The sequence below is a fragment of the Colobus angolensis genome, unplaced genomic scaffold (assembly GCF_000951035.1).
Source record: "Colobus angolensis palliatus isolate OR3802 unplaced genomic scaffold, Cang.pa_1.0 Scaffold92, whole genome shotgun sequence".
NCBI classification, from domain to species: domain Eukaryota; kingdom Metazoa; phylum Chordata; class Mammalia; order Primates; family Cercopithecidae; genus Colobus; species Colobus angolensis.
In genome coordinates, this window is record NW_012123154.1 from 3,806,889 (window position 1) to 3,818,299 (window position 11,411).

Sequence of the window (11,411 nt, forward strand, 5' to 3'; positions counted from 1 at the left end):
TTATATATCTAAGACTAAAACAAAACTCAGGGTAAGGATGGGGAAAATGCTTTATTTTCTGCAAAATAGAAATGACACATTTTATAATGGGTGGAGAAGAGAGATAGACTAAAAATAAAATTATCACACAGTAATAGGTGAAGGTCAAAGAATAATATTTAAAGCTGTGAAAACAAATAGTAGATAAACAAATTGAGGAAAAAAGGGCTAAAGATATTAGAAAAAAGTTTTAGCATGAAGTTAACCACTAAAGTTATAAAATGGTCTAAATACAAGAAAACAAAACAAAAATAGCCTGGTTAAAGAAATATAAAAAATGTCATATAAGATAATATGACTTTTGAACCCAAACTTATAAGTCATATCAATAATTGTAAGTGGGCTTAACTCACCTTTAAAACAAAGATCTTTAAAGAGGCTCTCAAGAAAAATATAATTATTCTACATAAAAGTGACACTTATAAAGAAGTGACACTTATAAAGAAACACGCTAAAGCTAAAAACGAAGTGATGGGAAAAGATACACCATTCAAAAGCAAACTATAAGAAGCAGGTGCTGAGATCTTCATAACAGACAAGGTAGTATTTAGGCCACAAGCATTAAACAAGACAAATAACACGTTTTAATACAAAGGCTTATAATAACATTATATGACAATTGACTCAAAACAGCAGACAATTTTATAAAGCAGAAGCTACGGGAGATACATGGAGAAATGATTACTAACAATTGTAAAACTTAATATACCACTCTCTATTTAAAATAGGTCAAGTACATTTTAAAGAATAAGTAGGTATACAGAAGAATGCAAAGCAATATAATAAATAATGTAAATATTATGTTGTATATAAAAATTTACACTGAGAAAATAGAGAATATATCTTCTTTGGAAGAATATATAGAAACTTGTGTGCATCTTTCAGAAAGGTATTAAATTCTATGTCAAAATTATACAAACAACATTCTGGGTTTACAATATAATAAAACTAGAAATCAATAACCAAAATTAAAAAATTTCTTCATTTAGAAATTTTAAACTATCTAAATAACTCTTGGTAAAAAGAAAGCACAACCAATATTGCAGAATTTCTAAAATATTTTTATTATAAAATCTCAGTAAATATTGATTTTTAAATGATACTTAAAAACATTGTTTAATCTTAAATTTAAGGTTATATGATAATATAGTAGAAAAACTAGAATGCTCTTAAATTTTCTAAATTATAAGAAGGACTCTATTATAAAATATTACAAAAGAAAGCAACTTTAACAACTGAAAGCCTAACATAAAAAATGGGATTTATATCCAAACAAATCTGACATATCAGTAAATGTAAATGTAAATGTAAATTGGACAAATTCCTAGAAACATACAACATACCAGCAATGAATCAAGAAGAAACAGAAAATTTGAGAAGACCAATAATGAGTAAGGAGATTGTATTCATAATTTTAAAAAAATCTCACCAGAAAAAGCCCAGGACCTAATGATTTAATGGTTAACTTCTACTAAACATTTAAAGAACTAACAGCAAACCTTCTAAAATTCTTCAAAACATTAAAGAGAAGGAAAAATTTCCCAACTCATTTTACAAGCCAGCATTACCTTAATACGAAAGACATTAATAGAAACTATAAGAAAATAAAATTACATGTCAATATCCCTGATGAACAGAGATGGAAAAATCATTAATAAAATGTTAGCAAACTAAATTCAACAGCACATTGAAAGGATCCTTCACCATAATCAAATAGGATTAATCACCATAATGCAAGGACAGTTCAACATACATAAATCAATAAATGTGATATACCATATTAACTGAATGAAGGACAAAAATATCATTTTAATAGATGCAGAAAGGGCATTTGACAAAATTCAGTATTTTTAATAACAAAAACTCTCAATAAATGTAGGTATGCAAGGAATGAAGGAACACAATAAAGGCTATATATCGTAAGCCCAGTTACTCAACAGTGAAAAATTGAAAGCTTTGTCTCTAAGATAAGAAACAAGACAAGTATGCCCACTCTCATCATTTCTATTTTAAATAGTACTAGAAGTTCTAGCCAGAGCAATTAGGCAAGAAAAAATAATTAAAAGTCATCTAAATCAGAAAGGAAGAAGTTAAATTGTCTCTGCAGGTGGCGTAATCTTATACGTAGAAAACCCTGAAGACACCACGAAAAAACTGGCTAGAACTATATAAACAAATTCAGTAATGTTGTAAGACACAGAACATTAAAAACTCAGTAGCATTTCTATCCTTTAAGAGTGAATTATCTAAAAAAGAAATCAAGAAAACAATTTACAATGGCATAAAAATAATACACAAAATCCTTAGAAGTAAATTTAGCCAAGGAGGTGAAAGATCTCTACACTTAAAACTATGAAACATCAATGAAAGAAATTTAAAAATTACTCAAAAAAGGAAGAGCCCAATGAGCACAGTAGCAGCATAGATTCCATAGCCTATATCTTGGCACCATGAATCATGCTTCCCAAGCCTCTTCACTTGCACCAGTATCAGCCTTCCCTCAAACTGTGAGATGCTCAAGAAAAAGCATGAGGCAGTCATGTTGGAGGTACCCCCACAGCTTGCTGCCATAAAATTCACCATTTTCAACATCCACAGCGAGACCTCTATGTCCACCATGTTGCCTGGTCCCTGTTCAACATACTCTTCATCAATTGCTGCTTCCTGAGACTTGTCACATTAATTTACCCCACGAAGTCTAGGACCAAAAGATGGTAGGCCATGTGACTGGGCCCAGACTTATACCTCCATTGCTAAGTGTAGGAACATCTGTGTCCTGTTCTTTGGCATCCTTCTGACCACCAGATTCATCAGATTTTGGGTCACTGATTTAGTGATGATCTTCTCAGCAATTTCACAGGTGATAGGGAATCTCTTAGGCCACTATTAGCTGCTCTAGGACTTCAACCCATGTCTTCCACTGTCTACTGCTGCCCTTGCATCTTGTACTGCTTAACTTTCCCCCTTAACCCCACATCTTTATACAATGGTTTATACACACATCCATCTACAATGGAATTTAATAAAATGTACATGTTTATGAAGAAAAAAGATACTGTAGAAGATATAAATTTAAAGATAACCTATGTTCATGGATTGAAAAAATTAATATTCTTAAAATGTCCATACTACCCAAGTGATCTACAGATTCAATGTAATCTCTATGAAATTTCCAATGGAATTTTTCACAGAAATTGCAAAACAATTCTAAAATTCATATGGAACCATGAAGAATCTTGAATAGACAAAGTATTCTTGAGTAAAAGAATAAAGCTACTGGCACTACATAATCTCAAAACATACTGCAAAACTAGAGTAATCCAAAAAACATAGTACTGACATAAAAAATAGGCACACAGACAAACAGAACACAATAGAGAGCCCACAAATAAATCCATGCCTTTATAGTCAATTGATTTTTGACAAAGGTGCTAAGGACACAGTGGGGAAAGTATTGTCTCTTCAATAAATGGTGATGGGAACATTAGATATCCATATGCAGAATAATGAAATTGTATCCTTAGTTCACACTACATACAAAACTCAAAATAAATTACAGACTTACATCTGAAACCTGAAACTTTAAAATGACAAAAAAAAAAATTTAAAAAGCATCTTGACATTGGTCTTGGTAAATATTTTTTTGAAATATAACCCTAAAAGCACAGGGAACAGATACAAAAATAGGCAAATGGGATTGTGTCAAACTAAAAACCTCTGTGAAGCAAAGGGAAAAAAATCAACAGAGTAAAGAGACAACCTGTGGATGGGAGAAAATATCTGCAAATGATATGTCGGATAAAGGTTAATATTGAAAATACATAAGGAACACAACTCAATTGTAAGAAAACAAATAACCCAATGAAAAAATGGACAAAGGACCTAAATAGAGATCTCTCAAATAAAGATATACAAATGGCCATCAGGTATATGAAAGACAATCCTTAACATCAATAAACAGGGAAATGTAAATTAAAATTAAAATAAAATAACACTTCATACTTTAAAGGATGGATATTATCAAATAGACAAAAGATAATAAGTATTGACAAGAATGTGGAAAAAGGAAACCTTTGTATGCTGTTGATGGGAATGTAAATTAGTACAGCCATTATGGAGTATGGAGGTGTCTCAAAAAATTAAACATAGAACTACCATAAGATTCAGTACTATCACTTCTGGGTATATATAAAAAAAATCAGTATCTCAAAGACGTATTTGTATTCTCATGTTCACTGCAGCATAATTCACAAAAGCCAGAAGAGAGAATCAACCTAAATTTTCATTGACAGATGAAAATGTGATATATATACAATGGAATATTATTCAGCCTTTAAAAAGAAGGAAATCCTGGAATTTGTGGAATAAAGAAAATGTGATATATATGCAATTGAATATTATTCAGCATTAAAGAGAAAGAAATCTTGTCCTTTGGGACAACATAGATGAACCTTAAGGACATTATGCTAAGTGAAATAAGCTAGGTGCAGAGAGACAAATATTGTATTACACTTACATGTGGAATCTTAAAAAAGCTGAACTCATAAAAGAAGAGAGTAGAATGGTGGTTGATAGGGGCTGGTGGAGATGGGGGACAATGGAGAGATGTTGATTTATGGGCTCAAAGTTTCATTTAGACAAGTTCAATAAGCTCTGAATATCTGTTGTACAGCATAGGGACTATAGTAAATAGTAATGTATTGTATAATTGAAAATTGCTAAGAGATTAGATTTAAATTTCTCTTCAAAAACTGACAAGTATGTGAGATAATGGATTTAAATAATTTGATTTAATCATTTCACAATGTATACATATATCAAAACAACACATTGTACACCATAAATATAAGTAGTATTTGTCAATTACACCTTAATAAAAATAAACACATGTAAATGGAATAAACTAATCAGATCACTAAAGAAACACTATTTAATATTCAAGAAACACTTGAAGCAAAATGTCAAAAACTGATTTAACATAAAAGAATGGAGAAAGCATACCAAACCAATGCAAACTAAAATAAACCATGCAAAATAGTATAAATAGAAAATGAGGTTGGATTTATTTACTAATGATTCATGCAGAAACATATATGTATTAAATATTTACTGTGTATCAAGGACTCTTTTAAGTGCTGGAATCATAGTGCCTCACAAAAGAACAAACAAACACACAAAATAGACAGTACATGTAAAGTAAGGAACATAATTAAATATATGGCAGACATAAATCAAAATAATAGATAAAAATCAGAGGGAATAAAATTTTTAAAGAGATGCATATTTTTAATAAAAACAATATGAGAATCCATGAGATAGCTAGTAGATAAATTAACTTGCGGAAGTTGATATTTAGACATAAAACAATACCCTACTGATATGTATAAAAATCTTATTTTGCTAACCACAAAGACAAAATGTGTCAGAAAAATTCTTGCTAAGAAATATGTAGTCTATAAGGGAATTTAAAAATTAAAGTACATGAATAAGGTTTGAATAAATTAAAAGCTCTATTTTTAATACGATGACTGAATCTTGTAAAAGTGTCAATTAGCCTTAAAATAATTTAAAAATTAAAAAAATCAAAATAAAAAATACCAACAGATAATGTTAGGAACTAGATAGACTAATTCTAAACTTCACATAAAAATAAATATGCAGGAATAGCCAAGAAAACTCTAATGAGCCAGTGAAATAGACCTCAGATGTGTTAAAATATGTGATAAATCTACAGAAAGTAAAGTAGTTTCATACTGGCACATGAATTGGTAAGGACATCAATAAAACAGAGGAGAGTCCAGAAATATATCCAAATATATAATAGAAATTTGATATTTATTTTATGCAAGTGGTAACAAGATATATTACTAAGTAAAAGGTACTTATTCATACCTTAAAATACTTTAATACTTTTAATGCATTAAAAATAAATAAAACAAGACACCTCTTACTTCTTATATAAAACATATTCTGAATGGGTTTATATTTTAAACATTGAAGTTAAAACGTAAAACTGCTTTTAAAAATTATGGGGATTAGTATTGCCTTTTGAGTCAGACACAGTTCCCAGAAGACAAAAATAAGAACTTTCATTAAAATTTTATTTTATTTCATAAAAATAAAAATCCTTACATTAAAAAATGTCAAAATGACAGTGAAAAACTTGGACTAAAACTCTTATTTATATATAAGAATCATTAACATAAGAAAATGTCTTATTTGCATAAAACTGATAAATTAAAGAAAAAAGAGATTCCTCAGTGTAAAGAAAAGAAAATACAGATGATTTTGAAACATGTTTAACTTTCATTTAAATAAATGTAATTTTTTAAAGCTACAATTTTGTCATCTATTATTTTAGGAAAGATAAGACATGTATTAATACACAGTGTTGGTAAGAATACAAGGAAGCAATTAGTATTATAAAATGATATAAAAATTGGACTTTATATGATATACACTATGTGAATAAAAATGTATTTGAAACATAACTTTTACCTCTATTTAGAAGGTGGAAACCTGCAAGAGACCATTGCTCTTATAATAAGAAACACAAACACAATTAGTTGAAAAGACCCCAAATCATAGATTTTGTTTATGTACAAAAGAACCAAGAGCACAAATAAGCCTTTAGAGTGAACTAAATGCTAGAAAAGAATGACCCCTTTATAGGAAAAAAGATATCTAGTATTGTTCTTGTCTGTGGAAGAGTAGCAAGAGACAGAGCTCAATAAATAATGACAACAAGGAAAACTTGCAAGCATCCAAAGCAAAATGACACACCATATGAAGAGGAACAACAACATCAATGACCATTCACTTTTTATCAGAGACAATGGAGATGAAAAGACAAAGGAACGCCATCTTTAAAGTGTTGAGATATAAAAATTGTCAAACTAGAATTCTAAAATCAGTGAAAATACTATTCAGAAATCAAGGTGAAATAAAGATGATTCAGAGAGACAAAAGCTGAGAGAATTTGACTCCAGCAAACCTATTCCACATAATATATGGTAGACAGAATTAAAATAATGGATAATAATCAAAGTGAATAAAATTTTAGAAGTGACAAGAATATTTTTAATAAAAACGACATGATAATTCAATGAGATAGCTAATACATCAACAAATATGCAAAAGTCAATTTTTTAATATAAAACATCCTACTGATATATATAAATAAATTGTCTTATTTTGGTAGCTACAAAGACATCTACTGTATTGTACTGTATCATATTGTATGGACCCCCTATAAAGGGATCAAACTCTACTGCACTGCAACAGATGCTAAAAGAGGTTATCCAGCATGAAGGAAAATGATATGAGATAGAGCCCTGGATTTACAGGAAGAAATAAATAGTTCCAGATAAGGTAATATCTGGATCCATAAAATTCTGTTACATATATTTTTAACTGCTTTAAAAGATTATTAACTATTTAAAGCAGTGTATTTTATATCTTTGTTCTCATAATCTTGTATCTACTCTGACATGTTTTGGCTGTGTCCCCACCCAAATCTTAATTTGAATTATATCTCTCAGAATTCCCACATGTTGTGGGAGAGACCCAGGGGGAGGTAATTGAATCATGGGGGCCGGTCTTTCCTGTGCTAGTCTCGGGATAAGGAATAAGTCTCACGAGATTTGATGGGTTTATCAGGGGTTTCCACTTTTGCTTCCTCATTTTCTCTTGCCACCACCATGTAGGAAGTGCCTTTTGCCTCCTGCCATGATTCTGAGGCCTCCCCAGCCATGTGGAACTGTAAGACCCGTTTTTCTTCCCAGTGTTAGTTATGTCTATTAGCAGAGTGAACATGGACTAATACAGTAAATTGGTACCAGTGGAGTGGAGTGCTGCTGAAAAGGCACCCAAAAATGTGGAAGCAACTTTGGACTTTGGAACTGGGTGACAGGCAGAGGTTGGAAAAGTTTGGAGGGCTCAGAAGAAGGCAGGAAAATGTGGGAAAGCTTGGAACTTCCTAGGGACTTGTTGAATGGCTTTGCCCAAAATGCTGACAACAATACGGACAATAAGGTCTGGGCTGAGGTGGTCTCAGATGGAGATGAAGGATTTGTTGGGAACTGGAGCAAAGGTGACTCTTGTTATGTTTTAGCAGAGACTAGCAATAATTGTGGAAGTCAAGATTGGAGGAACTTTGAATTTGAGAGAGATGATTTAGGGTATCTGGTGGAAGAAATTTCTAAGCAGGAAAGCAATGAAGAGCTGACTTGGGTACTGTTAAAGGCATTTAGTTTTATAAGGGCAGCAGGGCATAAAAGTTTGGAAAATTTGCAGCCTGACCATACAATAGGAAAGACAACCCCATTTTCTGGGGAGAAATTCAAGCCAGCTGCAGAAATTTGCATAAGTAGCAAAGAGCCTAATATTAATCTTTCTGTGGGGAAAATGTCTCCAGGCCATGTCAGAGACCTTCATGGCAGCCTCTCCCATCACAGGCCCCAAGGCCCAGGAGGGAAAAATGGGGCTGGGTCCAGGGTCCCTGTGCTGCGTGCAGCCTTAGGGACTTGGTCCCCTATGTCCCAGCTGCTTCAGCCATGGCTGAAAGGAGTCAATGTACAGCTCAGGCTGTGGCTTCAGAGGGTAGAAGCTGCCAAGGCTTGGCAGCTTCCATGTGATGTTGAGCCTATGGGTGTACAGAGGTCAAGAATTGGGGTTTGGGAACCTGCACCTAGATTTCAGAAGATGTATGGAAATGCCTGGATGTGCAGGCAAAAGTTTGCTGCAGGGGCAGAGCTCTCACGGAGAACCTCTGTTAGAATAGTGAGGAAGGAAGGTGTGGGGTCAGAGTCCCCACACAGAGTCCCTACTGGGACACTGCCTAGTGGAGCTGCGATAAGAGGGTCACCATCCTCCACAACCCAGATAGTAGCTCCACTGACAGCTGTGTGCCTAAAAAAGCCACAGACATTCAACACCAGTCCATGAAAGCAGCTGGGAAGGAGGCTATACCCTGCAAAGCTACAGGGACAGAGCTGCCCAAGACCATGGGAACCCACCCCTTACATCAGCATGACCTGGATGTGAGACCTAGAGTCAAGGGAGATCATTTTGGAACTTTAAAATTTGACTGTCTCACTTGATTTCAGACGTGCATGGGCCCTGTAACCCTTTAGTTTTGACCAATTTCTCCCATTTGGAATGGCTGTATTTACCCAATGCCTGTACCCCCATTGTATCTAGGAAGTAACTAACTTACTTTTGATTTTACAGCTCATAGACTAAAGGGACTTTCCTTGTCTCAGATGAGACTTTGGACTGCGGACTTTTAGGCTAATGTTGAAATGAGTTAAGACTTTCAGGAACTGTTGGGAAGGCATGATTGCTTTTGAAATGTGAGGACATGAGATTTGGAGGGGCCAGGGGTGGAATTTATATGTTTTGACTGTGTCCCCATCTAAATCTCAACTTGAATTGTTTCCCCCAGAATTCCCACGTGTTGTGGAAGGAACCCAAGGGGAGGTAATTGAATCATGGAGGCCAGTCTTCCCGGTGCTATTCTGGTAATAGTAAATAAGTCTCATGAAATCTGATGCATTTATCAGGGGTTTCCGCTTTTGCTTTTGCTCCATTTTCTCTTGCCACCACCATGTAAGAATCTGGTGCCATGCCATGAATCTGAGGCGTCCCTAGCAATGTGAAACTATAAGTCCAATTAAACCTCTTTTTCTTCCCAGTCTCGGGTATGTCTTTATTAGCAGCATAAAAACAGACTAATTCATACTCTTATAAAAGTAAACTATAATATGTATTTATTTTATAGTAAACTCAGAAGAGAGACTATATAACTCTATAACATATATGTATACATGCATTATACAGATCATAATATGAAATATTTATATATTAACATATGTAACATACTTATATTAAAATTGTATCAGTATCACAATGGAAGATAAAGTATGCTAATATTATATTGTTTTGTGTTTTAAAAAATTCATAAATACAGAAAGTTTAAAACAATTATTTGAAGGTAGATTATGATAATTTAATGTCTAGCGTGACCATCAAAACAGGCAAAGAAATACAGCTTAGAAGTCACTACAGAAGACAACCAGGAATAGTGATAAATTACCATTCAACAAAAAGAGAATAAGAACAAAGAATAAATAGGACAGTTACATGTAAATGGATTATTGTAAATGAATTAAGTAGTTCAATTAAAAGACAAAGATGGTAGTATCAAAGAGTAATACCAACCCTAATGTTATTTAAAAGAAGCATATTTTAAATACGAAAACATGTAATATAAAAGGGCAAAAGAAAACATATCATGCAAGCCTAAAACATAGTAGCATGGTTATAATAATATCAAATAAAGTAGACTTTAAGATGAAGAAAATTGCCAGAGATAAGGAGGAAAGCATTACAGTAATACCAGAGAACAATTTATCTAAAAGTTAAACAATCTAAAATGTATATGCCACTAACACCAGAGCTTCAAAATATATAAAGCAAAAATGGAAAAAACTAATTGGAAAAATGAAAAGTCAACAGTAACAGTTGGAAATTTTAGTATTCTTCTCACAGTAATTAATAGAACAAGTAGACAACAAAAATTCATTAAGGACATGGAAGACCTAAACAGCCTTAATAATTGCCTTGAAACAATTGACATTTATAGAATACTCTATACAATAGTAGCAAATACACATTTGTTACAAAAAGTACATATAACATTCAACAAAATAGGCCCTGTATTAGGCCATAAAGCAAGTTTCACTATTAAAAGATTAAATTATACATATGATAATTTCTGACATAATATAATTAAATTAGAAATCAATACCAATCAGATATCCAGAATAGTACCAAATATTTTAAAATTGAACACTGAATATCAAAATAATTCAAACATATGGAAAACTAGAAATATTTTGAACTAAATAGCTAAAGTCTAATATGGAGCTAAAATTTATGGAGCTAAAGTAGTTCATAGCAAAGCATCAGGACACAGGCCAGCATCACACCTGCTAACTAATGCCAAAGGGAAATTTTCAAAAGTCACAAGGAAGGACAGTTATCATAACCCCTGGACTCAGGCTGTTTAAGTATTTGGTTAAATAGAAACTTGTTGGTCTATGGACTTTGAACTTTTGGATACTATTAATTGAAAATATTTACGCAAGCTGGGAGATACTGGTAGCCCACAGAAAGACAGCTGGTATTGGCTGGGCTCCTTGGGGTTGTTATTCATGCAGTTGCTCTCCACAAAGCCTCTTCACGTATGTGGCCCTGATCCAGACCCTACCTAGCTCTTTTCCTTACTTCTATCATTCTCCCTTTCTCCATCCTCAGCCTAGAGAATGTTAAGCTCTGGATGACAGGGAAGCCTTGCTATTTAGATCATT